The sequence below is a fragment of the Petaurus breviceps genome, unplaced genomic scaffold (genome assembly GCF_028583685.1).
Source record: "Petaurus breviceps papuanus isolate PSGF00001 unplaced genomic scaffold, PetGlider_PUasm1.0 37, whole genome shotgun sequence".
NCBI lineage: Eukaryota > Metazoa > Chordata > Mammalia > Diprotodontia > Petauridae > Petaurus > Petaurus breviceps.
This window is the reverse complement of record NW_027186296.1, coordinates 113,960-139,196: the sequence shown is the minus strand read 5'-3', so window position 1 is coordinate 139,196 and position 25,237 is coordinate 113,960. Positions and strand designations below refer to the sequence as shown.

The 25,237-nt window shown below is 37.8% G+C and overlaps 1 long non-coding RNA gene across 1 annotated transcript in view; it reads right to left on the bottom strand.

Moving 5' to 3' along the window:
- The window catches only part of LOC138168381 (uncharacterized), a 216,813-nt gene extending 201,182 nt beyond the window's left edge, over positions 1-15,631 (bottom strand). The window contains exons 1-2 of the long non-coding RNA XR_011170096.1: positions 15,494-15,631; positions 14,181-14,227 (exon numbers count right to left, since the gene is read on the bottom strand). This is a non-coding gene — a long non-coding RNA (uncharacterized lncRNA). The remainder of the gene's footprint in view (positions 1-14,180; positions 14,228-15,493) is intronic.
- Positions 15,632-25,237: the final 9,606 nt, after the last annotated feature.

The following is a 25,237-nucleotide window of genomic DNA, read 5'->3' as shown; positions in this document are numbered from 1 at the left end:
GTAACCTTGAGCAAGCTACTTAACCCCAATTGCTTAGGGGTGGCCAGGTGGCTCAGTGAGTAAGAGCACCGGCTCCAGTGTCGGGATGACCTGGGGATCAAATCCGGGCTCGGATACTTAGCCCCACACCCAGAAATAAACTGGCCATGTAACCTTGAGCAAGTTACTTAACCCCGAATGCTTTAAAAAAAAATTAGGTCAGTGAGTAGAACAGACTGTATTCACGATATATAGAAGCAAACAAACACAGAATCATAGAGCTTGATAAACACTAAGATACCAGCTATCTGGGTAAGAACTCACTCTGACAAAAACTGTTTGGAATGTGGAGAACAAACTGGTAAAATTTAGGTATAGACCAGGATCTCATACTATATGCCAAAATAAGATTTTTAAAAGTTACATAACTTAGACATAAAGGTGACATCATAAACAAATTAGAGTAGCAAAGAAGATATTTCCTGTCAGCTACATGGATAAGCAGAGTTAATGACCAAAGAAGAAATGAAAAGGATCACAGAAAATACAATGGACAATTTTTATTACATAAAATTAAAAAGGATTTGCAGTTTAAAAAAAAGCAATGCTTTTTTAAGGTAAAATTAGAAAAGAAACAGGTAAATGGGGCGTGGGACTCTTTTCAGCTCTGATAAAGGTCTCATTTTTAAGATACATAGGGAATTGATTTAACTGTATAAGAAAAAAAGCCATTCTCCGAATTGTTAAATAGCCAAAGGATAAGAATAGGAAATTTTCAGAGGAAGAAATCCCATGTTACTAGTAGTCAGGTAAAAAAATTATCCAAATAATTAATAATTAGAGAAACATAAATTAAAACAGCTTTTAGGTTTCATGTTACATCTATATAATTGGCACAGATGACCAAAATGGAAAATGACAAACCATGGAAGGACTGTTGGAAAACAGGTACATTGATGACTATTGGTGAAACCGTGAAATTAGTCAAGCCATTCTGGAAAGCAATTGGTAACTATGCCCAAAGAGTTATTAAGCTGTGCAAACTCTTTGATCTAGTGATAAAACTACAAGAACTATGTTCTCAAAGAGTTCAAAGAAAGAGGAAAATGATCCCCATGTACACATACATATATGTGTATATTTAGATATGTTCTATATATTTACATATATATTTATATCCATATGTGTGTGCACATCTGTATACTATATATCCATGTATACACACTTATACATGTGTATGCATCAGCTATTTTTGTAGGAGCAAAGAACTGGAAACTAAGAGATTAGAAAAGAAAACCATTTGGGTGAATAATTTACGGTACAAGAATATGATAGAATACTACTATGCTATAATAAATTAGGAAAGGGGCAGTTTCAGAGAAACAGGAGAAAACTTATATGAAATGATGCACAGCAATATGAGCAGAACCAGGAAAAAAATTATTCAATAACAATATTGTAAAGACAAACTTTGAAAGTCACATGAACTCTGATGAATGCAGGGTCTTATTTTGTGCCAATGTGCTAGGAACAATACCCTAAACCCTCTCCTCAATGTGTTAGGCTAGTTTTTACTCTAAAAGTATTAAGACCATCCACTATACTGAAAACTCGGGTTGTTGAAATCACGTTCTGGTTGACTCAGTACAAAGATTCCAAAATGAGTTTCATATTCCTTGGCTGTTCAATCACAATGGGCACTTTAGGCAAAGGAGATTCATTCCAATGAGTCAACAAGAGGTGCTTTCCATGTCTACTCTTGTTACATATCCTCCTATTATATCTATGTAGAGCTTTCTTTTTTTTTTAAATTAACTGTGAAATGACCGATAAGTGTCTCATTTTGAGCCAATACTGAACCTAATCTATGAAGGGACTGATCTGAGTCAGTCCCAGCCCAAAACAGGCAATATGCTAAGTCATGGGAATATAAATTCAAGTAGGCAAGAGAGACCCTACCCTCAAGGAGATTTTAGTTTAAGAAAGGCAATACAAAAAAGAGAGCTCAAAAACAGTGGGGATGTGTGTGTGTGTGTGTGTGTGTGTGTGTGTGTGTGTGTGTGTGTGTGGAGAGGGGGAGAAAGGTGGAGAAAGAGAGAGGGAGAGAGAGAGAGAGGGAGAGTGAGGGAGAGAGGGGGAGGGTGGGGCATGGTTTGGAAATAGCAGTGGGGTCATGGTAAAGGCCTAGTTCTAGACAAGATAAAGTTCATGTATCAGAGTCTAGTGTGGTAAGGCAGAATGCAAGGTTAGTGTTGGAGAGAGGAGATGGGATGATTGTTGGAGGACGATAGCAACATGGGATGGAAGTGGTAGCCAGGAAGTGCTATGGAGGCCTGGTTCTGAACAAGATAAAAGTCAAAGTCCACTTATCAGAATCTAAAGTCTCACAGGCAGAGTCTGCAGTTTCACTGGGGGGTAGGGAGGGGTGGAGGAGGAGAAGAGAGATGAGGTTGATGGCCAGTGTAGAGACAGCATGATATGGAAATTGTGTCCGGGAAGAGTACAACACTAAAATCTATTATAAAGGATGTAAGTATGTGGCTCAGACTTAAATATAAGATTAAAATTTATTGTTATACATCATATTAAATATAAAAAGGAGAATTTCTAGATCTAATATCTAATTCAATCCAGTCTGTTAAGCATACATTTAATTTAATATCATCCTTTTTGAAAAGGTTGTATGTAGCATTTTGTTTATATCCCTGCTACATACTTACAATGGTCTATTTTTGTCACATTCTCTTTACATGTCAACTCCCTTATGAGGGGAGGGGAGGGACTTTATTTTGCATCTTTCATGCGCTAGCACGGTGTTTTTGCATACATGCGTATTTAGCATATTTTGGATGAATAAATGAATGAGGGAATAAATGAATGATTAAATGTCTTTGAGGGGGAAAAAATTGATATCTGTGTTTTCTAGGGGAAAATTGGTAATCTGCTTCTCTACTTATTTTTAGAGACTTTTCCATTCCCCATTAGACAAGTGGTCAAAGATTATAAAAGAATAGATTTCAAAATAAAGAAATATTAATCATCCCAAAACAGCTGGAATATATCCAAAATCACTAATAATCAGAAAAATTCAAATTAAACCCTTCATTATCACCCTAAGCCCATCAAGTTACCAGAGGTACTAAAAGACTATGGGAAGACAGTAGTCAATCAGTCAATAGACATTTATTGAGTAGGTACTATGCCCCAGGCCTAGAGCAATAAGACTTGTCTCTATGAGTTCAAATCCAGTCTTAGACACTTACTAGCTGTGTGACCCTGGTCAAGGCACTTCACCCTGTCTGCCTCAGTTTCCTCATCTATAAAATGAACTGGAGAAGGAGATGGCAAAGTACTCCAGTACCTTTGGCAAGAAAACCCCAAATGGGGTAATGAAGAGCCTATCACAGCTGAACAGCAACAACATGGGTCAAACACTGTGCTAAGTGAACAGGACACAAAAAGAAGCAAAAGACAGTCCTTGTCCTCCTAGAGCTCACAGTTTAATGGAGGAGACAACAAACACATATATAAAAATAATCTATATACAGCATATATAAGAAATAATTAAGAGAAGGAAGAACTAAGAAGGATCAGGAAAATTTCCCTGTAAAATGACTGGATTTTAGCTGGGATTTAAAGGAAGCCAGGGAAGCCATAGGTCAAGATGAGTAAGGAGAACATTTCAGGCACTGGAAACAGACAGAGAAAATACCTAGAGCTAATAGATGGGGTGTCTTGTTCATGGAACAGAAAGGAGGTCAGAGCTACTGCCTGGCAGAGTGTGGGTTGGGGAGAAAAGTGTAAAAGAACAGAAAGGTAGGAGTATGCTTGGTTATGAAGGGCTTTGAATGACAGAGGATTTTGTATTTGATCCTGCAGGCAAATAGGGAGCCACTTGAGATTATTGACTAGGAGCTTGGGGGGCTTTGAGGCAGGGTGACCTGCACTTTAGGAAAATCACTTCAGTGCATAGAGGATGGAGTGGGAAGAGACAAGACGATCCACCAGGGGACTATTGCAATCATCCAAATATGAGGTGATGAGAATCGACATTAGTGTAGTGGCAGAGTCGGAGAACAAAAGGGAATATATTTGAGAAATGTTGCCAAGATAAAATCGATAGGCCTTGGAAATAGCTTGGATATGGGGAGTGAGACATAGCAAAGAGTCAAGGATGACATTGAGGGACTGAGAGAGTGATTTTGCTTTTGACAATAATGGGGCAGTTACAAGGAAGGGGTATTTTTTAGGGGAAAAGATGAATTCATTTTTGATGAGGTTAAGATGTCCATTGGACAGTGAGTTCAAAATGTCTGAAAGGTAGTTGGAAATGCAAGATTAGGAGTCAGCAGAGAGGTTGAGGCAATATAGGTAGATTTGAGAATCATCAACATAGATATGGTAATTCAATCCATAGGAGCTGGTGAGATCATCAACTGAAGTAGTATAGAAGGAAAAGAAAAGAGGGCTTAGGACAGAACCCTGTGGAGCACCTCTAGTTGGAGGGTGTGATCTGGATGAGAATCCAGCAAAGGAGACTGTGGAGAGGTCCCATGTGTAGGAGGACAACCAGAAGAGAATGGTCTCCTAAAAACCTAGGGAGAAGAGGTGTCAAGGAGGAGAGAATGATCAACAGTTTCATAGGCTGCAGAAAACTTAAGGAGAGTGAGAACTGAGAAAAGGCCATCGAACTGGGCAATTAAGAGATACTTAGAGAGCAGTTTTGGTGGAATGCTGAGGTTAGAAGCCAGATTGTAAGGGAGTGAAAGAGGAATAAGTGAAGGTACCTATTTGTAGATGGCCTTTTCAAGCAGTTGAGCCACAAAGGACAGGAGGGAATTAGAATGATAGCAGGGATGGCAGGATCAAGTGAGGTTGGGGGCAGGGGGGCAATTTGTTTTACTTTTCTCAACTTGGGGTAAAGGTGCCGGGAGATCAGCTTGTTGAAAATAAAAGATAAAGTAGGGATGATAGAGGGAACAATCTATTAAAGAAGACAGAGTGGAATGGGATTGCTTTAGCAGGTAGAGAGGTTACCCTGGTAAAGAATAATGCCACATCATCACATGTGATGGGGTTGAAGGAGGAAATAAAGGTCAAAGGCATCTGAGTGGTAATGAGATGAGCAAGAGAAAGGAGGGAGCTTGGGAGCTTATGGAAAATGGCCTCAATTTTTTTCAGTAAAATATGAAGCAATATTCTCAACTGAGAGGGTGGGGGGAAGAGGAGACATTAGAGGTTTAAAAAGGAACAAAAAAGTTTGGAAGAGATGCTATGGAGAGTGAGATAGTGAATTGATAATGGTGGTGTAGTAGGATTGCCTAGCAGCAGTGAGGGCCCAGGTGAAATTGTATAACACAAAGCTGTAGTAAACCTAGTCAGAACAGTTGTGTGACCCAAAGCTGAGGCTTAGCAGGATGCAATTAGAAAAATGTTAAGGGGGTTAAAAAAAAAAGTCAAGAGAGGAGGACAGTGTGGAGTTGAATTCATTCATCAAGAAGTCAATATGGGGAAAAGCGGGGAGAGTGATTAGTGCAGAGGAGATGGACTAGAGCAGAATTGAAGAATCAATGGGGTCATACTGCCGATTAAAAAAAGGTATGGTAAGAGAAGGCCAAGGGAGAGGTAATTAGCTATTGGAGTAAATGTGAATTTGCTCAACATTTTTAGAACTACACACCTATTTGGAATGATGTAAGAAAAGTAATGAAATTTTTTGTACCCTTTGACATAGATTCTACTACTAGGACTATATTGGGATAAGGTTCCTGATAGTAAATAGTCATGTAAACGAAAAAATGTTCAAGGCAGCGGTATTTGTGGTAGCAAAAAGCTGGAAACAAGTGTGCTAATTGGTGGATGGCTGCACAAGGTATGGTATGTGAGTGTAATAAGATGTACCCCATGAAATTCTGTATGAAGAATTAAGAGAAAACAGAGGAAGATTTTTAAGAAGTGATACAGAGTGAAGAGAACAAAAACAAATAAAGAAGATATGCACAAAGACTGCAATCTTTAATTAGTCTTAATTTTCAAAATGTTTTAGACATACTTTTCAAAACAACAAAAAACTCTTTGAAAATAGCTAGTTTAGCTATTGCTAAGGGAGACAAATACATCTGGCAATATGATAAAACATTACTAATTGTATTTGGCCAGAGTTTTTTTTTTACTCTACCTAAATAGAATTATTATATAACATATTGGCCTTTTTTTGTCTTTTGAGACTAAGTTTTCCTATCTTGCCCAAGCTGAGTAGGCCCCATCCCACTACTGATCAACTAAAAATTTTGACCTGTGCTAGTTCACTCCTCCCTGGGCTACCTGTTGTCCCCCACACACTTTCAGTGCCTCACCATATAGTTGATAGACTCAGTGTGGACACACAATCATTTTAGCCAATGGTAGCTCAGAATGAAGTTCAAGCAGTCCACCAGCCTCAGAAGCAACAGGGATTACAGATACATGCTTGGTTGTCTTTGTCCAATAGTAATTCTACTATACGTTTTTCCTCTTTTTTCTGTCCTGGTTGCTATTTATGTTACTTTTCTTCCTCTTCATGACAAAAAAAAAAAATGAAAATGGCAGGACCAATGATACACAGAGTAGATAGATCCTTTCCTGATTTTTCTACATAAAATCCCAAGTAATTTAATTTCTTTCAATATTTTGTTAGCTTTTAAAATAACACCAATACAACATGGCTGTATAAAGAAAGCAAGACCAAAAGAATAATGTATAAATAAAGTCAATGTGGAGCGGCAATGAATAAGAGAGAAGCAAGCCAGGTCCTCAATGCATGACTGGGTTACCTATCCCTTCCAAGTTCTAGATTATAATAGTCTTAGAATTTTTGTCAATATCTTTCTCAATAGGAGGTGCTCTAGTTATGTTTTCTTTCTTTTTCCAAATCACTAGGCTTTTTTACTTTTAAATTAAAGCTGCATTTCCTCCCAGCTTTTAAATCTCTAAAGAAACAAAGCCCAACAGGAAACTTGCATCCCCTAGGTCTCAGGACCAAATTTGTAAACTGCCAGTCTTCCTCTCTATTGTATTTACAGTTAACGGAGCACTATTATTCTGTGTGGTCCCTTTTTATATTCATTCTGTTCTCAGTGGAGCATAATCAGTTGCCCCATGCCAAAATCCATTGTCTCCTCATCAAATTCCATGAAATTATAGCATTCTAGGGCTGCACACTTTGAAAGGCCACTTAGTCCATCTTCCTATCCTTAGCCAGGTCCATTATTATATCATTATGTATAATAATTTCATTTGTTTTTTTTACAGATGTCCCAGAAAAGGCAATTTAGTAGTCAACTTAACCAAGCAACCTCTCCCAAGGTTTAACGATCAACTCTGAAGCAAAACATGACTATTATCAGAATGAAAACCTGTACATTGCTATGTAACTGTATTTCCTCCTTTCCAGTTTTTCCAGAAGAGATCTGAGAATCTAAGAGACACTTAAATGTCATTTACGTATTGGGTATGGTATGAGTGGATGTCATCATTAACAAAGGCCTTTAATTTTTACAACAATCAGATTCCAATAGGCCACCACCGTCTTCTAAGAACCTCATGCTTTAATGAAAATATATATGTATATAAATTGCACGTTATATAAATGGAATTGAACTTTATCCCATTTTATTGATCCACTGAGCAACACAACAATGGCTTCCACTCCCAGCATGCTTTTATCCAGTACCACTTCTATAGCAAGGGAGAAAATCAATCATTCAGCCACTAGATGGCATTGCAATAAATTAGAATGGACTGTACTCAGTGGACCATAATCTTATAGATGTAACAATTTAGAGATAAAGCAATAAAGATTAAGTATATACCAAAATATAATAAACATGAGAGTGATATAGAGACCCGAACAAAGAACAAACAAAATATAGTGAAATAGCAGTACCCCAAAGGGGCATAAATCTTAAAAGATCTTAGTTTATGACTAGTTTCTCTCCTAGATACAGTAAGATATAATGCCATTTGTCCAACATATTTTGGTTCCCAGTATTTTCACTTTTGAGCTATTGAAGTTAATATTTAACAAACACATTTCCTCCTAGTTTTTAATGTGAATCAAAGTCCAAAAATAATTTGTCTTTTTTGGCAATATTTATCATTCTCTTGACACAAAACCTGAATTATTATTGAAAGTAAATAGGAAAATCAAGGACTCAAATCTCTTGAAGAATTTTTTAAAGTTTCTCTCAAGGTTAGGATGTACTCTGTAGCAATGAACAAGTGGATAAATAAAGGTGAAGCAGTGTCATATAATCGGTAATATTTCCTTTAACAGTGACTATTTTTTAAATGAAATTGTCTAACTGACAAATTTAATTTCCCCTTTTGGGTTTGTTTATACTTTGGACTCCCCAGTGTCACAGATCTAAGCAAAAAACTAGGGGCGTCTGTTTCACACTTCCTTTTTGGCTTCTTATCTATCATTTACAGCTGTGCTCTTTCCCTAAGGTCTTCTGCTCCATTTTTTTTTTCTTAAAAAAAAATTAACATCCCTCAACTTACTGAGATTGAGAAATAAAATGAAACCAACATAACCCTGTTCAGGAAGTTTTTGAAACACCTAGTGGAACAATGAAGAAGGCTTCTGCCTACTCTTGATTTCACACAGCTGGCTGTGTTTAAAAGAGTCACAGGACATGAAACAGACCCCAGATTCAGATGGCCACTTCCAAAGGGCAAAATGATTGAAAGTCCTTGAAAGGTAAAGCTGCCCCATTGAAGGTGGCACCCAAAGCTGCAAACCAACCTTGACCTGACAGCTTCAGCTTGGAATGTATTTTTTTTTTTTTACTATTTCCTCCCTCCTCCCCTGCCCCCACCTCTCCTCCAAAGAGCCAATCAATGCAAGATTATTTCTACAGATATTCAAGTATAAATTTAGACAGGACATAAAGCTAGGTAATTTGTTGTTGTTGTTAGGGTAAAGATAATCACTCTAATTTTGCCAACCATGTTCAAAGAAGAATGACAGGGGTTGAGGGCCCACCAGTAGGATCTAAGAAAAGATAGTTATTGATAAAGACCCCCCAGCACTTGCAGTCATGCTGGAGAAATTTGTGGTAGTCTGTCCTTCACCTCTGTCTTGCCTTTAATACAGAAGGCTTGGCTTTAATTAGGCATCTCCTGAGCGGGGAGCAGAGGGGTAATGAAGGGCCATTTATTCGTATGGAATTCTGCTGTGGGGATCTCTGAGGGGGAAAGAGCCTAAGCTGTTATTGCAAGTTTAAGTGTTTTTAGAGCTTCCTGGCTTCTTTCCCCTCTGTTCTGAGAATACAAATATGCCAGGGCAAATCTGGAACCAAACAGGAGCATTTCTCTCACAATGAGTCACTACATTGAGGTATATCCTACCTGACAGCCTTTTGTGAGTAGCAGAATCCATGGGTGTGTTTTTTTCTCCAGCAGTGATATCCTTTCACCTCATTATAAAATACAACCTGTCAGAGCTAAATTGAGGAGGTTTTTCAACAGAGTTGGAAAATTCACCTTTAATTACTGTATAGGGGAAAGCTTCTAAATTATCAACTATGCAGAGAAGAGCTGAAAGGCATTTGGATCTACTGCAAGAAATAGAGACAATTCCTGATGAATAAGCCCTGTTGTTAGTTCTTAGCTTTCTCAGGTGATGGGCCTTTGATACCTATGGGCTTTGAGTTCTTCCAGAGAGGAGGGGAAAGAGAAGCGTGTTTATTTGTCTGTTCCTTTGGCGTTGGGCTTTTGCTGACCAGTTGTGAAATATTTTAAGGTTCTTAGTTACCAGCTTTAATGTCCTATATGTTTGCTGGCATTAGAATTGCCAATTTTCAATTGTGAGCTTGCTATTTAAACTCCCATGGCTAAGGTCATTGCCAAGGGTGATTCACCTCCTACCATGTCCAGCATACTGCATACAATTAGCTGAAAAGTCCAAAAAGAGGTAAATTCCTTGAGGGCGAAGACTTTTTTTTTAATCCTCATACCTAACACAGTAAGCTAGAAGGGACCAAGGGCAAGGTCACGGGTAGTATAAGTGGTACAGCTGGGATTCAAACTTTGGTCCCTTGGCAGCAAATCTAGGACTCTTTCCCATTACTACTTCCTTGTGTTTGTTTAATTGAATTGTTTCTGGAGTGCATTGAATAGAGAACCAGGACCTGGAGTCAGGAAGACTCAAGTTCAAATCCAGCCTCAGACAGTTAATAATTGTGTGACCTTAGGTAAATCACTTAACCTCTGTTTCTCTCAGTTTCCTCATCTATAAAATGGCACAATAACAGCACCTAGTGCCCAGAGTTATTGTGAGGATCAAATGAGATGATAATTGCAAAGCATCTTAGCAAAGCCCATGGCATATTTGTTGTTATTCACTTGTTTCAGTCACTTCTGACTCATAGTGACTCCGTTTGGGATTTTCTTGGTAAAGAGGCCAGAGTGGTTATCATTTACTTCTCCTGCTTGTTTTGCAGAGAAGGAAACTGAGGTAAACAGGGTGAAGTGACTTGTCCAGGGTCACACAGCTAGTAAATGTCTGAAGTCAGATTTGAACTCAGATCTTCCTGACTCTGTGCTCTATCCACTGTGCCACCTTGCTGACCAATAACTGCATGGCACATAATAAATGCTATATAAATGTTAGCTATGATGATGGTGATAATGATGAAATTTGTTGAGCAATTCTTCAGGTGCCAGCTTGGAAGAGACCTATGGTAGAGCAAAAGAACTGGACTTAAGTCTGTGTTCTAGCATACCCTAGCTGTGTAATCACAGGTGAAGCACTTAACTCCCGAGAGCTTCATTTTCCTGATTAATAAAAGAGGAAGAACGCTTTGGTCACATCCCTCACAAAAGTTTTGTGAAGATCAAATAAGATGATGTATGTAAAGCACTTTGAAAAGGGTAATGATAGAAAAATAGGAGTTATTGTTGAAACTATAATTGAAAATTAAGACTGACTAGGTGGCCTGGAGTGCCAAGCCTGAAGACTCATTTTCCTGAGTTCAAATCTGACCTCAGCCAATTCCTAGTTGTGTAACCCTGGGCATGTCACTTAACCTTCTTTGCCTCAGTTTCCTCATCTATAAAGTGAGCTGCAGAAAGAAATGGCAAATCACTCTAGTATGGCTACCAAGAAAAAACCAAAATTGGGGTCATGATGAGTTGAACATGACTGAAAAATGACTCAACAATAATTAAAAATAAATTTCAGCAAGCTTTACAGTGAAAAAAATCACATCTTAATTCATGGTTTAACCCTTTGGGGTTGGAAACATAGAGGAAGATCTCCAAGGCTCCAGAGCAAGACCATGTTCCAATGTCTTTACTTGATGTTTAATCATGTACACTGCAAAATTAAGGGGGCATAGGGGCATGTCCATTTCACCAACAGATCATAGAATAGGATTGCAGATTTAGCACTAAAATAGAACTCTAAAATTACTTTTCCAATACCCTCCTTCAAAGAGCAAAAAAAAAACGTATATTGAGGGGGAAAATGGTATCTGGAATCAGGGGACCTCGATTTGAATCTTGGTTTGGCCAAAGTCTGTGTGACTTTAGGTAGGTTGCTTAACCTCTCTAGGCCTGTTTCCTCATCTGGACAAGTGAAGGGTTTGTATCTCAAAGACTTCTAAGATTGCTTCCAGCTTCAAATTGATGATCTTAGAAAACTCAAGCCCTGAGAAGTTGTGGCTCTCTCCAAACTACACAGATGGTAAGTGGCAAAGTCAGCATTCAAAACAAGGTCCTTTGATTCTTAAGAACTATGTCAAGATGAGAATGTGGAATACTGGCCTCTTTTTTTAGCCTGTACTCTTTTTTATAGGAAACTAGATGGTGCAATGGATAGATCATAGGCTTTGGAGTTAGGAAATCCTGAGTTCAAATTCTGCCTTAGACATTTGCTACCTGTGTGACCCTCGGCAAGTCAATTGACCTGTTTGCCTCAGTTTCCTCATCTGTAAATGAGGATAATTATAGCACCTACCTCCAGTGTTGTTGTGGCAATAAAATGAGATAATATTTGTAAATTGCTTTGCAAAACTTAAAGTACTATATAAATGCTAGCTGTTATTAGTTTAGTATTATTTTTTAAACCTGTACTTCTTAACATAGATATTATCTAAAACCATGGAAGCACAGAATTTTAGAGCTCTGAAAGACCTTAGAAATTATTTTGTGATTTTACTTAAGAAACTGAGGCTTCTTTCATCTTTGTTTTATATTAAGAATTCTATGATTTCTCTTATTTTTCAAATGAAAAAATGAGACCAGAGAATACTTGATTTGTTCTGCTCAAGATCATACAGAAACTTCTCACCAATCAATTTCAAAGAGTTGTCAAATGTAGAACTCCCCATAAGCTCTCTGATAAAAGTGACTCCCTTAGAAATCTAAGAATTTATCATTTGACAAGAAAATACATCATTAGTATGCCCCAACTGTGTACATAGAATTACAACAATAGTTGTATTACCTTTTTCCTTAAATTAATTGCCTGATTTAGGTTATTTTTTTTATAACCTTCTCAACCTTCTCTCTCTCTCTCTCTCTCTCTCTCTCTCTCTCTCTCTCTCTCTCTCTCTCTCTCTCTCTTTCTTTCTCTCTCTCAGAAGGAGCAGGGGTTCTAGGCCTGTGATTTCATAAGTAAAAAGAACTTCTGGTATAAAAATGCCCTCCACTGAGACATATCAGTACCCTAACTGTAAATTATAATATTAAATGGTTATGTTCATAGGCTTCTAGGATTCATAGTACCTTAGAGGTCATTTCATCAAACTTTTTCATTTTACACATGAGGAAACTAAATCCCAGAGAAATGAAGTGACTTAGCTAACTGACAATCAAGCTAAGATCTGAATTCAGGTCCCTGATTCCAAATCAGGTGCTCTTTCAAGTCTAACATGATAGTTCCATTGCTCATTGGCACGTGGCTTGTATGGTTCAGAGTTGGGACTTGAACTCAGATCTTCCTATCACCATATGATCCCAAAGGCTTACTATGGGCCTACTTCCTGAAGCCAAAGTCAATTCTCTCTTCACTACAATACCACTCCACAGGAATGATCTGTTTATTTTTTGTAGTTACTGAGGCAAGAATACAGGAGCTATAATAGCAAGTCAATATTACCTGTCAGAAACCATGGAAATCAGATCTGATTTTCTTACCACATATTTGGCTTGAGATCATAGATCTAGATTGGAAAGAGATGACCTCAGAGGTTATTTAGTTCAACCTCCTCACTTGACCAAGGTTGTATCATCATTACCATCATCATCAAAGCTAATATATAATTAGTGCCTATTACATGACAAGCACCATGCTAAGCTCTTTATAATAAATATTTATCTCATTTGATCTTCACGATTTTGGGAGCCAACTAGTATTATTCCCATTCTACAGATAAGGAAACTGAGACAAACAGAGGTTAAGTGACTTGCTCAGGATCACACAGTAAGCATCTGAGTGAGGATTTGGATTCATTCTTTCTGACTCTAGTCCCAGTGCTTAATCCACTGTGCCACCTATTTGCCATATATAAGTATAAGAGGCAGCAGCAGGATTCAAACTGGGGGAACCTGACTTTAAATCCAGTACTCTTCCCATTACATCAATGTAGTTTTTTTTGTTTTTGTTTTGTTTTGGGGTTTGGGTTTTTTTTTTTTGCCTTTTGGAAGGCAATTGGGGTTAAGTAACTTGCCCAAGGTTACACAGCTAGTTTTTTTGCTGTAAGTGTCTGAGGCCAGAACCGAACTCAGGTCCTCCCGACTCCAGGGCCTGCACTTTTAGTCACTGCGCCACCTAGCCTCCCCATCAATGTAGTTTTTTACTTAAAGAAAAAAGCACCATCCTCTAAGGCTAGATCACTTAGATCCAGCTCCTTAGAAACCTCCATCCTTCTGCTTTCACTTCTTCTCAAAACTAGACAATTATTTAAAGCAAAGATTCCTCTTCACCCTTTTTTTGTGGCGTGGAACCATCTGACAGTCTGTGAAATCCCCAGACCCTTCTAAGAAGAATATTTTTAAATGTATAAAATAAAACACATAGAACTACAAAGGAAACCAACTATATTGACAACACAGTTCTCAATTTTAAAAAATCAAATCCATGAACCCTTTAATTTTATAATTTAAATATCCCCCCAGCCAATACTTCAGATTATATTCACAGGACACATGCTGACCTTTACTTTCTTCAGTGAAGGGGACCAGCTCTCTGCTATTGGATGACCTAGAAAGATGAAGGGAAATAAGCCAGGGAGAAAAAGTCAGGTTCTGAAATGGACCCTTACTGTTTTCTTGGGCTTGAGATAGAGACTTTACCATCTGGAAATACATACAAACACACACATATAAAATCTAGAATGTTTGCAAAAATAAGTTGCCAAAACAACCTGCCTTATAGAAATATGAAGTCTCTGTATACATAGATGTACATTTGTTGTAGATAATATAAGCATATACATGCATAAACATCTTGTATGTGTATCTATATATATACATGTGTGTATATCTACATACATACCATACAGATTTGACTTCTGTGCATACATGTATACATATAAGTAAGCATATATATATATATGTGTGTGTGAGTATATAAACATATCCATACATAGTCATAGACATTGCAAAAGGAAAGCAAGGTGAATACTAAATCATATAAGTTATATCATGGTCAGTTAAGTAGCACAGTAGATAGAGTACTGGGTCTGGAGTCAAAAAGACCTAAGTTTAAACCTGGTCTCAGACTCTAACTGTGACCCTGGGCAAGTTACTTAACCCTGTTTGCCTCAATTTCTTCATATATAAAATGAGCAGGAGAAGTAAATGGCAAACCACTCCAGCATCTTTATCAAGAAAACCCCAAATGGGGTCACAGGGTCAAACACAACTGAAAAATGACTTAAAAACAACATTAAATGATGTCTAGTCCCACCAGCACAGAAGTTATATACACACTTGTTCAAGTTGACTTGTTCATCAGCACTCTAAACAAAAGCCCCAGATTACTGATGGCTGGTCTTCAGGAAAATAAGAATACCCTCATCATTACAAGTCGCAGCTACAGCAAAAAAAAAAAAAAAAAAAAAAAGAGAGAGAGAACTGGGTTTACCTAAAAAAACACTCCAGTTTCTAAATTTCAGGCTCAGGAAAAAAAAAGACTTTATAATGGCCTAGAAAGACATTCACAGCCTTGGGAGTACAGGCTAGGATTGTTTCTAGACCAGAACTCAAAAAAAAAAATTAAGTATTGGACTTTAGCAAATGCCCAGGAGGAGCCAATGTCAGAAACCTCCATCCCTGCTCTCGGTACTTTCCATTTCCCTTCTACCTGTTTCAATCCCCCAAATTGGAGGCAAAATCCTGTTCTACATCTCACCAAACTCCATGAAGACCCAATACTGTTCCCTGTCTAAAGGCTTGACACATTTGTCACAACAGCTAAGGGCTGAGGAAGAGTTGAAACAATTTCACAAGCCTTGTTATGACTCACATGGCCCCTCTGAAGTTCTCTTAACATCCTTTGTTCCTGTCTTTCCAATAAAACATGAGCACCAGCCATTTCCCCTTGCACAGTGTGAAATAGAAAGACTGGTGTCTTTGAGCTCCTGTTCCAGGCTACAGATCAGTAGAAAAGATGATATTGTTTTCTACATCAAACCTTTCACACCCATTTCTAAATTTAAAGGGGGAAGGCGGGGCAGTGGAAATGAGGTGATAAAGATTCTCTGTCACTGCAAAGTTTTGCTCCCTAATAAAGATCTTCTTTTCCCTTTAATGAGAATTATGTTTTTAGAAAAAAAGTGGGGGAGGAGTTGCAGGGAGTGTTAGGGGAGATCGAGGGGGACGGGGAATAAGGACAACACAGAATTCACATCTAGTTTTCTGACCACACTACCCGCTGCTTTGTCTCACACTAAGCTCGACAGATCTATGACTCTTCAGAAGTCGTCAGATAGCTCCAACTGTTTTCTGAAGTTTAAATATCTCAAATTGACGGCCACAGAATGAAGATGGAGACATCTGTGGCCAAATGTGTCTGAGAGGCAGAGATGATAATGATACCTTGTATTTTAGAGTGCCTTTCTCGGAGAAACTCAAGATACTTTATAGATTGGATCTAATTATTTCTCACCTCCATGGGAAAGAGGAAGAAAGTAGTGGTAACAGGCAGAGCGGTGGAGATTGGGGGAGGGGGGAAGAAAATAACACGAGAGTAGGGAGATGGAGGAGGGTTAAGGAGAGGGAGGAAATGAGGCATTAAACGACTGTATTGCCAATTTATACATGGAGAAAGTAAAGCACAAAAGAGTTATGAGCTTTCAAAGGTGACAACAGAGAGTGAGACAGAAGGCAGGAAGGGTCAAGCAAGTTAAACCACCATGACTGCCTTGATCACCATCTCCCCTCAGACCCTGAGGGTGATAGACTAGGATTCTGAGCCCAAGAGCCTTGGTTATAGGATTTCTCCAACCCCCATCTCTGCAAACCATCAGACCTGCTTCCAGCCCAGCCCCTACAGCCATCATTGAAGGGAGAGTCATTATGGAGAAGGGGCCCATCTTCCTCATCAGCACCAGCAACAAGTGCTGACCAGCTGCCACCAACAGGAGTCCTAGGAGTGGCGACACCCCTCAGACTACTGGTCCTGCTTACAGCCAATGCCTTGCAGTCATCACCTGGGATTGTTGTATAGGGACCAGTCATCCCCATCAACTAACCACCTGCCTCTCATAGGACAGATAAGTCAGCCTACTATAAAAAAAACAGGGTACTCTGAGAGAGACAGGAGGAGCATGTGCCCTGCAAGTCAAACCAACGATCTCCCCTCAGATCCTGATGGAGATAGCCCTGGACCCTGTATTCAAGAACTTTCAAAAAAGCAACGTTTCCAACCCACTGCCTATAGACAACCTAGGAAGCAACTCGTATAGAGATGTAAAACAGACTACTGCTCTGGCAGGTGCTACATCCATATTTACTGAAAACCCAGGAACAAGTCCTTGGCAATGTCAAATGATCGAACATATACTAATATGAATTTTATCAGTGGCAATGAGATTAAAGAAAAAGTTTTGCTCTTTCTGCTCTGCTGCTGCACCCTGGGGACCATGGATGTTTCCTTCTGACCTACAGTGGAAACTTCCACGTATGTTGTCTCCTCCATGAGAATGTGAGTTCATTGAGAGCAGGGACTGTCTGACTTTTCAATTTGTAACTCCAGTACTTTGTGCTGGGCTTTGTACATTATAAGTGCTTCAGAAATACTTGATTCATTCACTCATGAATCATATTTTTAAATCTAAAGCTAAAAAGGATGTCAGGACGATCTCTAATTCAATTCCCTCATTCTATGGATTAGGAAACTGAAGCAAAGGAAATTAATTGACTTACCCAAGTTTGCACAGGTAGTAAGCATCAGAGGGAGGATTTGAACCCAGATTCTCTGATTCCAGAGTCAGTGCTCTTTCCATTGTTCCACACTATAAGCTCAGAATAGAAATCTGTCAGTCCACTCAATTTCTACACCAGTACTTTATTCTGCGGCCTGAACACAACCTCCCACAATCATACGAAGCAAGCTGCCCTTGGCACAAGAGGTAGATACAAAGAAGGCTATGTTGCCTTCTAAACATGTTCCATGGATTGCCTTAGAACCCACCTAAGTACACCAATCTTATCAGACCTTTGACAAATTTTTCTAGTAAGGATAAAATACTTAGATAAGTAGGATAAAAATTTTCAAAAAGGATAAAATTCCTAGGAAGTATTTTCCTACTGAGCAATACTATAGACCAGGGGTGGGGAACCTGTGGCCTCAAGGCCACATGTGACCCTCTAGGTCCTCAAGTATGGCCCTTTAGGGACCTAGAGGCCCACATGCAGCCTCAAGGTAACAGGTTCTCCACCCCTGCTATAGACCCACAAATATTGAAATGTAGATTTTTCCATTCGATCACTCCATGAATCCTGAGGACACAGGACTCCTTTATCCCTCAAAGTACTTTTGCCAAACTCCACATTCATACCTTCAAACCCAGCAGTGGCCAAACATGTTCCTCCATTCATAACTGAAACTGACACTGCATCCCAAGGACTTTGGGAGGGGTAGCAAACAAGTGCCTGCAGGTTTTTGAGAGCATAAGAACTAAAAATTTGGCCGTACTGTCTGTTATGACAAAATAAAAAATGTGTCTCCATGACTGCTAAATAGTATGACAGAGCAGAATAGATCTCAAGGAACCCTCATATTCTTGTCATGCCAAGGGAAGGGCTGCAGTTAAGAATTCGATGCATTTGCTTAAAATGTATGCGTTTTCTATTGAAAAACAATTAACATTGCTATCTTCTTATTGTTGCTTTCCTACACTAGCTAATTTATCTTTTTTTTTTTTGGAGGGGGGAAGACAGGGTAGTTGGGGTTAAATGACTTGCCCAAGACCACATGGTCAGTACGTGTTAAGTGTCTAAGGCTGGATTTGAACTCAGGTCCTCCTGACTCCAGGACTGGTCCTCTATTCACTGTGCCACCTAGCCACCCTCTAAACTAGATCTTACATGCCCTGTCTACTTACTGTGTTCTCCAAACACTAACTTCAGCTTACTTTGACAAATACCTGGATAGCTGTTGAATTCATTTGCCAGTGACCTTTACCTCCATTTTTGTCTTTTCTTATTTATTTTGGGACTTCACTGATTGATTTCTCCACCATGACCATTTCCCTCTTGCTTACCCCCCTACCTTTTGTGGGGTTTTTTCCTACTAGATAAATTCCTTGAAGATAGAAACTGTCTTCCTTTTTCAGATTTGTTTTCCCATAGTTTAACATAGTGTGTGGCATGCAGTAGGTATTTAATAAATGCTTACTGATTGCCTGATTAATATAGATAATGAAATTGCCTTTTGTTGAATTTTTTTAAGAGAAATCAAGTCTGCATCTGTGAATTCATCAGTGTGGAGAACTTCCATTAAGAAAATTCCCTCCTATGATACAGAACAATTCATCTGTTTATAGACCTTGAGAGTTATTTGAGTTAATTAAAGGTTGGCAGAATTGTCCATAATCACACATCTGGGATTTGTCATAGATAGAACTCAAAGCCAGATGTTCCAGATTCTAAGGCTTTATCCACTGCCCCATACAGACTAATGAAACTGCTTTGTGTTTCTATAATGTTTTCCTTCAGTGCCTGTTAGTGTGTGAAGTCAGTTTGGACTCAAAGCCCATTGTATGACAGAAATCAACAATGTTACTCCTGAGCATTCACAATTTCTGTACTGGGGTTTAAGAGGAATGTGCCCTGTGGCAGGGCTCAAGCATATGCAAAGGTGGGTAAAAAGGAAGAACCAGAAAAAGTGAAAAGAAATAGAGTGGAGGAGGTAGTCAGATGGGAATTAATTGGTAATTACAAGGTAAGATTCATTAGTAATTACAAGGTGAAATAAAATAATCGATATTCCTGATTTGTGCAAGACATCTTGCGATGTTTTACATCTTTAAAAAAAACCTTTTCATTTGCAACATGTTCTCCTTTGCTACACTAATTTTAGCTAATTTGTCATTAAATTCACAAGATTCTGACATGAATTCCTTAATACTTTATCATGAAATCATACATCATAGTGGATATTTATTCTACCTTTGGTGAATGGTCTAGCGTCAATAACAGCCCATACCTATCCAATGGGGTTTAAATCAGATGAGTTTCCCAGACCATTGAAGCATGTTTATCTCCATCTCTTGAATAAATTTCTTAACCTTTCACAGAGATGGAGAATGACTCAAAAATCATGTTGTAGTAGTCCATCTTCATTTGGGAATTTCTGTAATTTAGGAACAATCTTACTTTCCATTATATCAACATATTTATCAGAGTTCATCATTTCTCAGTGGGAACAAGATCCAGTAGAAATTTGTTTGCTTGTTTGTTTTCAAAAATACCCTTGCTCAACTTTGGAGTGGATGATTTATAGTTTAATAAAAATGCCCAGATCTTCTTAGTCCATAATGTTTTTGATATGTCCTTGGATGGGAGAAAAAAAAAAGAGTATTTTTAGTTAAAAAAAAAAGGAGAGAAAAAAAAGATCCAAACTTGAATTCTTCTGTGTTTATATTACCTTACCCAACACAAGCATTTTTCTTTATAGCAAAGGTTAAAAACTTTTTAAAAAATTGTCTTCTTGATGTTCTTTCAACTTCTTTATTGTAGAGAAATAAATAATATCCCCATCAGCCATCAGGTCCTTCTAAAGGTCTTTGCTTGTTTTCTGAGGATTAATTATACTGTTTTGCAGCAATAATTTGTCAGTTGTTTTGTTGTCAGTCATACTTCACTTTGCACTTTGATCCTGTTCACTATGGACTTGAATGATCCTTGAAATGCTTGACATCCCACACTAACAGCCACTGTAATATGTCTACTGGTCATTGAAGTGTGCTCTTGAACAGCTGCAACTTTCACACATTTCATCAGAGTAATTGATATCCTTTCTTTAAAAGCCCTTAATTAAAAACACAACAAAAGAGAGTAATAAAATGTGTGTATGGCACAAAATCTAACACTCAATTGACAGCGGACTAAGTAAATGAGAGGAAACTAGATCAATCTGATTTCATCTAGGTGAGGTCAGGTGTTCTGAGTCAGTCTAGTGCTAAGAGATGCACCGATGCATAAGTTACTCCTCAAAATGAAACCATGTTGTAGCCATTGTTTATTCCAAGTAATTCACACACCACTGTATAAGTGCAAAGGTGGAAGAAGAAAACTAGATGAGAGAGAAAAAGAAAAAAAAGAAGCAAATATAGTAAAATATGTAGGGAACAGAATGAACATTAACACCAATACTGTATCTTATGCTATTCGATTGATAGTATTGCAACAGGTTTTCTGGCCCTATTGGTCTAAACTATTATACCTGGTCTAGACCAGGTATAAAGGAAAGAAAAAGAAGTCAATTTTGATCATTCAGTCAATCAGCAAGCATGTATTAAGCACTTATTCTATGTTGGACACTAAGCTAGATCCTTGGTTTACAAATACAAAGAATGAAACAATCTCTGTTGTCAAGGAGTTTACAATCTAATAGAGAATCTTATGTTGAAATTTTTCGCCTTTATATGAATGAGAAAGGGAGCCATAGAGATGTTATATACATTTGATCATCATTTTAAAATAGTTAAAGAGCAGATCATATTGGTATAATATTTTACTGGCCTTAAAAATATTACAACAATGTCATATAATTATAATTCCAATTTAAAGATAAAGAAACCACCCACAAATAGCCTCCCGCGGTAAAGCTAATATTTGCGCTACAGTATATATGCTTCCAACTTGTTCTTTATACTGCTTCTGCTCTTTATATCCACAGCAAGAAAAGAAGCAAATTGAATTTGGACCCCAGGTTTTCTTATCTTCAGTACAGGTCTTACTCAAAGCAGTAGAGCGAGAAAAACACTGAACTGATTTTGAATCTCGGCTCTGATTTACTAGTTATGTGACCTTGGGCAAAGTAGTTAAAATTTCTGGGCCTCTATTTCTTCACCTATATAATGGGGATAATAATAACTACTAATTAGGCAAATCACTTGAAGTTTCACAGTCTGAATTTCCTCATCCATAAAATGGGAATAATAATACTACTATCACAGTTTTTGTTCTGTCAGGAAAACATTACACATTCCAAAGTTCTGTACAAGGTGCAACTTTAAGAGACAACACAGAGAAATGGGTGGAAATCTAGCCTTAAAGTCAAAAGGAGCTGGATTCAAGTGTCTCCTCTGACATAACTGGTTGTGTGACCTTGGGCAACTTCACTGAAATCTCCCTGAGTCTCATTTTACTCATCTGTAAAATAAGGACGAGATAGGGACTGAATCTATGATCTCACAGATAGAATTTTCAGGTAGGAAAATGTAAGCTGGTATCATCTTTGCAATTTAGTGTCTTAAAGAGGGGGCAGCTAGCTGGCACAGTAGATAGAATGCTGGGCCTGGAGTTAGGAAGACCTAAGTGCAAATCTAGCCTCAGACACTTACTGGCTGTGTCATCCTGGGTAAGTCACTTAATCCTTTTTGCGTCAGTTTCCTCATCATTGGAACACTAATACATTGTTGGTAGAGTTGTCAACTGATCTAACCAAAATGAGCTGGAGAAGGAAATGGCAAACTATTCCAGCATCTTTTTTAAATTTTATTTATTTATTTTTAGTTTTCACCATTCACTTCCTTAAGATTTTGAGTTCTAAATTTTCTCCCCATCCCTCCCTGCCCCCACTCCATGACAGCATATGTAATCTGATACAAGTTTTACATATATATTCATATTAAACATGTTTTCATATTAGTCATGTTGTAAATAAGAATTAGAACCAATGGGAGAAACCACAAAAAATAAGAAACAGAGAGAGCAGAGAGAGCAAATAGTATGCTTCAATCTGCATTTAGACTCTGTAGTTCTTTTTCTGAATGTGAATATTCTCCATCATGAATCATTTGTAGTAGTCTTAGATCCTTGCATTGCTAAGCAGAAATAAGTCTATCAAAGTTAGTCACCTCACAATGTTGCTATGTAAAATGTTCTGGTTCTGCTCACTTCACTCAGCATCAGTTAATGAAAGTCTTTCCAGGTTTTTCTGAACTCTGCCCGTTCATTATTTCTTATGGAACAATAGTATTCCATTACATTCATATACCATAACTTGTTCAGGCATTCCCCAGTTGATGAGCATCCCCTCATTTTTCAATTCTTGACCACCACAAAAAGAACTGCTATAAATATTTTTGTACATGTGGGCCTTTTCCCATTTTTATGATCTCTTTGTGATACAGACCTATAAGTGGTATTGATGGGTCAAAAGGTATGCACAGTTTGATAGCCCTTTGTGTGTAGTTCCAAATTGTTCTCCAGAATGGTTGGATCAGTTCACAACTCCACCAACAATGCATCAATGTTCCTATTTTCCCACATCTTCTCCAACATTTATTATTTTCTTGTTTTGTCATGTTAGCCAATCTGATAGGTGTGATGTGGTACCTCAGAGCTGTTTTGATTTGCATTTCTCTAATCAAAAGTGATTTAGAGTGTTTCCTTTTTTTTTTGCTTTTAAAAAAATTTTGATTTACTTATTTATTTTGCTTTTTAGAGGGGGGAATGGTAGGGTAATTGGGGTTAAATGACTTGCCCAAGGACACACGGCTAGTAAGTGTTAAGTGTCTGAGGCCAGATTTGAACAGAGGTCCACCTAACTCCAGGGCTGGTGCTCTATTCACTGTGCCACCTAGCAGCCCCTAGAGCATTTTCATATGACTATAGATAGCTTTAATTTCTTCATCTGAAAACTGCCTGTTCATATCCTTTGACCATTTATCAATTGGGGAATGACTTATAATCTTATAAATTTGACTCAGTTCTCTATATATTTTAGAAATGAAGCCTTTATCAGAGACACTGGTTGTTAAAATTGTTTCCCAGTTTTTTGCTTCCCTGCTAATCTTGGTTGCATTGGTTTTGGTTGTACAAAAACTTTTCAATTCAATATAATCAAAATTATCCATTTTGCATTTCATAATATTTTCTATCTCTGGTTTAGTCATATTTCTTTCTTCTCCATAAATCTGGGAGGTAAACTATTCCTTACTCTCCCAGTTTGCTCATAGTATCAGTCTTTATATCTAAATCATGTACCCATTTTGACTTTATCTTGATATAGGGTATAAGATATTGGTCTATGCCTAGTTTCTGCCACACAATTTTCTAGTTTTCTCAGAGGTTTTTGTCAAATAGTGAGTTCTTATCCCAGCCACTCCAGTATCTTTGCCAAGAAAACCCCAAACAGGGACACAGAGTCAGACACACCTGAAAACAACTAAACAACAACAATTTTAAAGAGTGCTCAAGGGATAGTGTGACTTAATGTTAGTCACACAGATAGTAAGAGTCAAAGGCAGGACTTAAATCCCACTCCAAGGTCAACTCTTTATCCACTGTGCCATTATGCCTTTCATTTGTAAAATACATATAATACCTGCATTACCTACCTCACAAAGTTGTCTTTAAAAATAAAACAGTGTATGTGTAGGAGGTGGGGTTTGGGAAGGATATTTATTTCATGCAGATCAATAATTTGATAGATGTGAGGAACTCCCATTATGGCCTATTTTTTAATTTATTTTAATTTATGGAATAAAACAAGCATATCAATAACAGTATAATGAAAAAGATGATTGCAGTGAAACTGCAAATCTCTTATGTACAACTTGCCTTTTCTTTTAAATATATAATAAAGTTATCATGTAAATTTCTTTTTTTCTTCCCTCGCCCCAAGATGACAATCATTAGACACAAACAGGTATTGTGTGTGTATATGTGTGTATACATGCACACCCAGATACCCACACTATACACACACACATATACACATGTATACATACACATATATACATATGTGTGTAAAATTATTCTACACATACTTCTATTTATCAGTTCTTTCTTTGGATGTAGATGGCATCTTTCTTCATATGTCCATTATGGTGAATTTCAGCATTTATAATAGTCAAAATGACATTCCCTCAAAGTCATTCTTAAAACAATATTACTATTACTGTATACAGTGTTCTCTTGGTTCTGCTCATTTCACTCTTCATTATTTAATGCAAGTCTTTCCATATTTTTCTAAGATCATTGAGCTCATTATGGCCAATTAAGTTCCTTTGTCTATTTAAATCAACAACTTGTCTTTAACTTAGGGTCTTAGAGAATACTCTGGGCAAAAAGTTATTTCTTCAGGGTCACACAGTCAATATTTTAGCAGGGGCAGCACTCAAACCCAGGTATTTCTGATTTTAAGATTGGTCGCTATTCCAGATAATCTCTCAAAGTGATATATAAAGTTCAACTATTATTTCAGACTTCGCTGCCTTAAAAAGGAAGGGGTTTGGATTTGACTGTGTGTTTTGAACTTAAAATATAAATGGGAATAACATGCCCCATCTCTTATAATAGACTAGTAGGAGTGAGGACCATAGAGTCTGTGGCATTCTTTGTCATTCCAGGACCAAAAGAACCCCTTTCCCCACCCCCACCCCAAACATTAACTTCTCTCATGACAATCACCTTCCTTTCTGAATTGTAGCAGCCACTGTAATGACAACTGGATTGAAAATGTCTTTAGACTAGTTAGGCTTTGGGAGCTCTAAGATGGAAGGCCAGGCCACAGAAAAGAACAAAGGGGGAG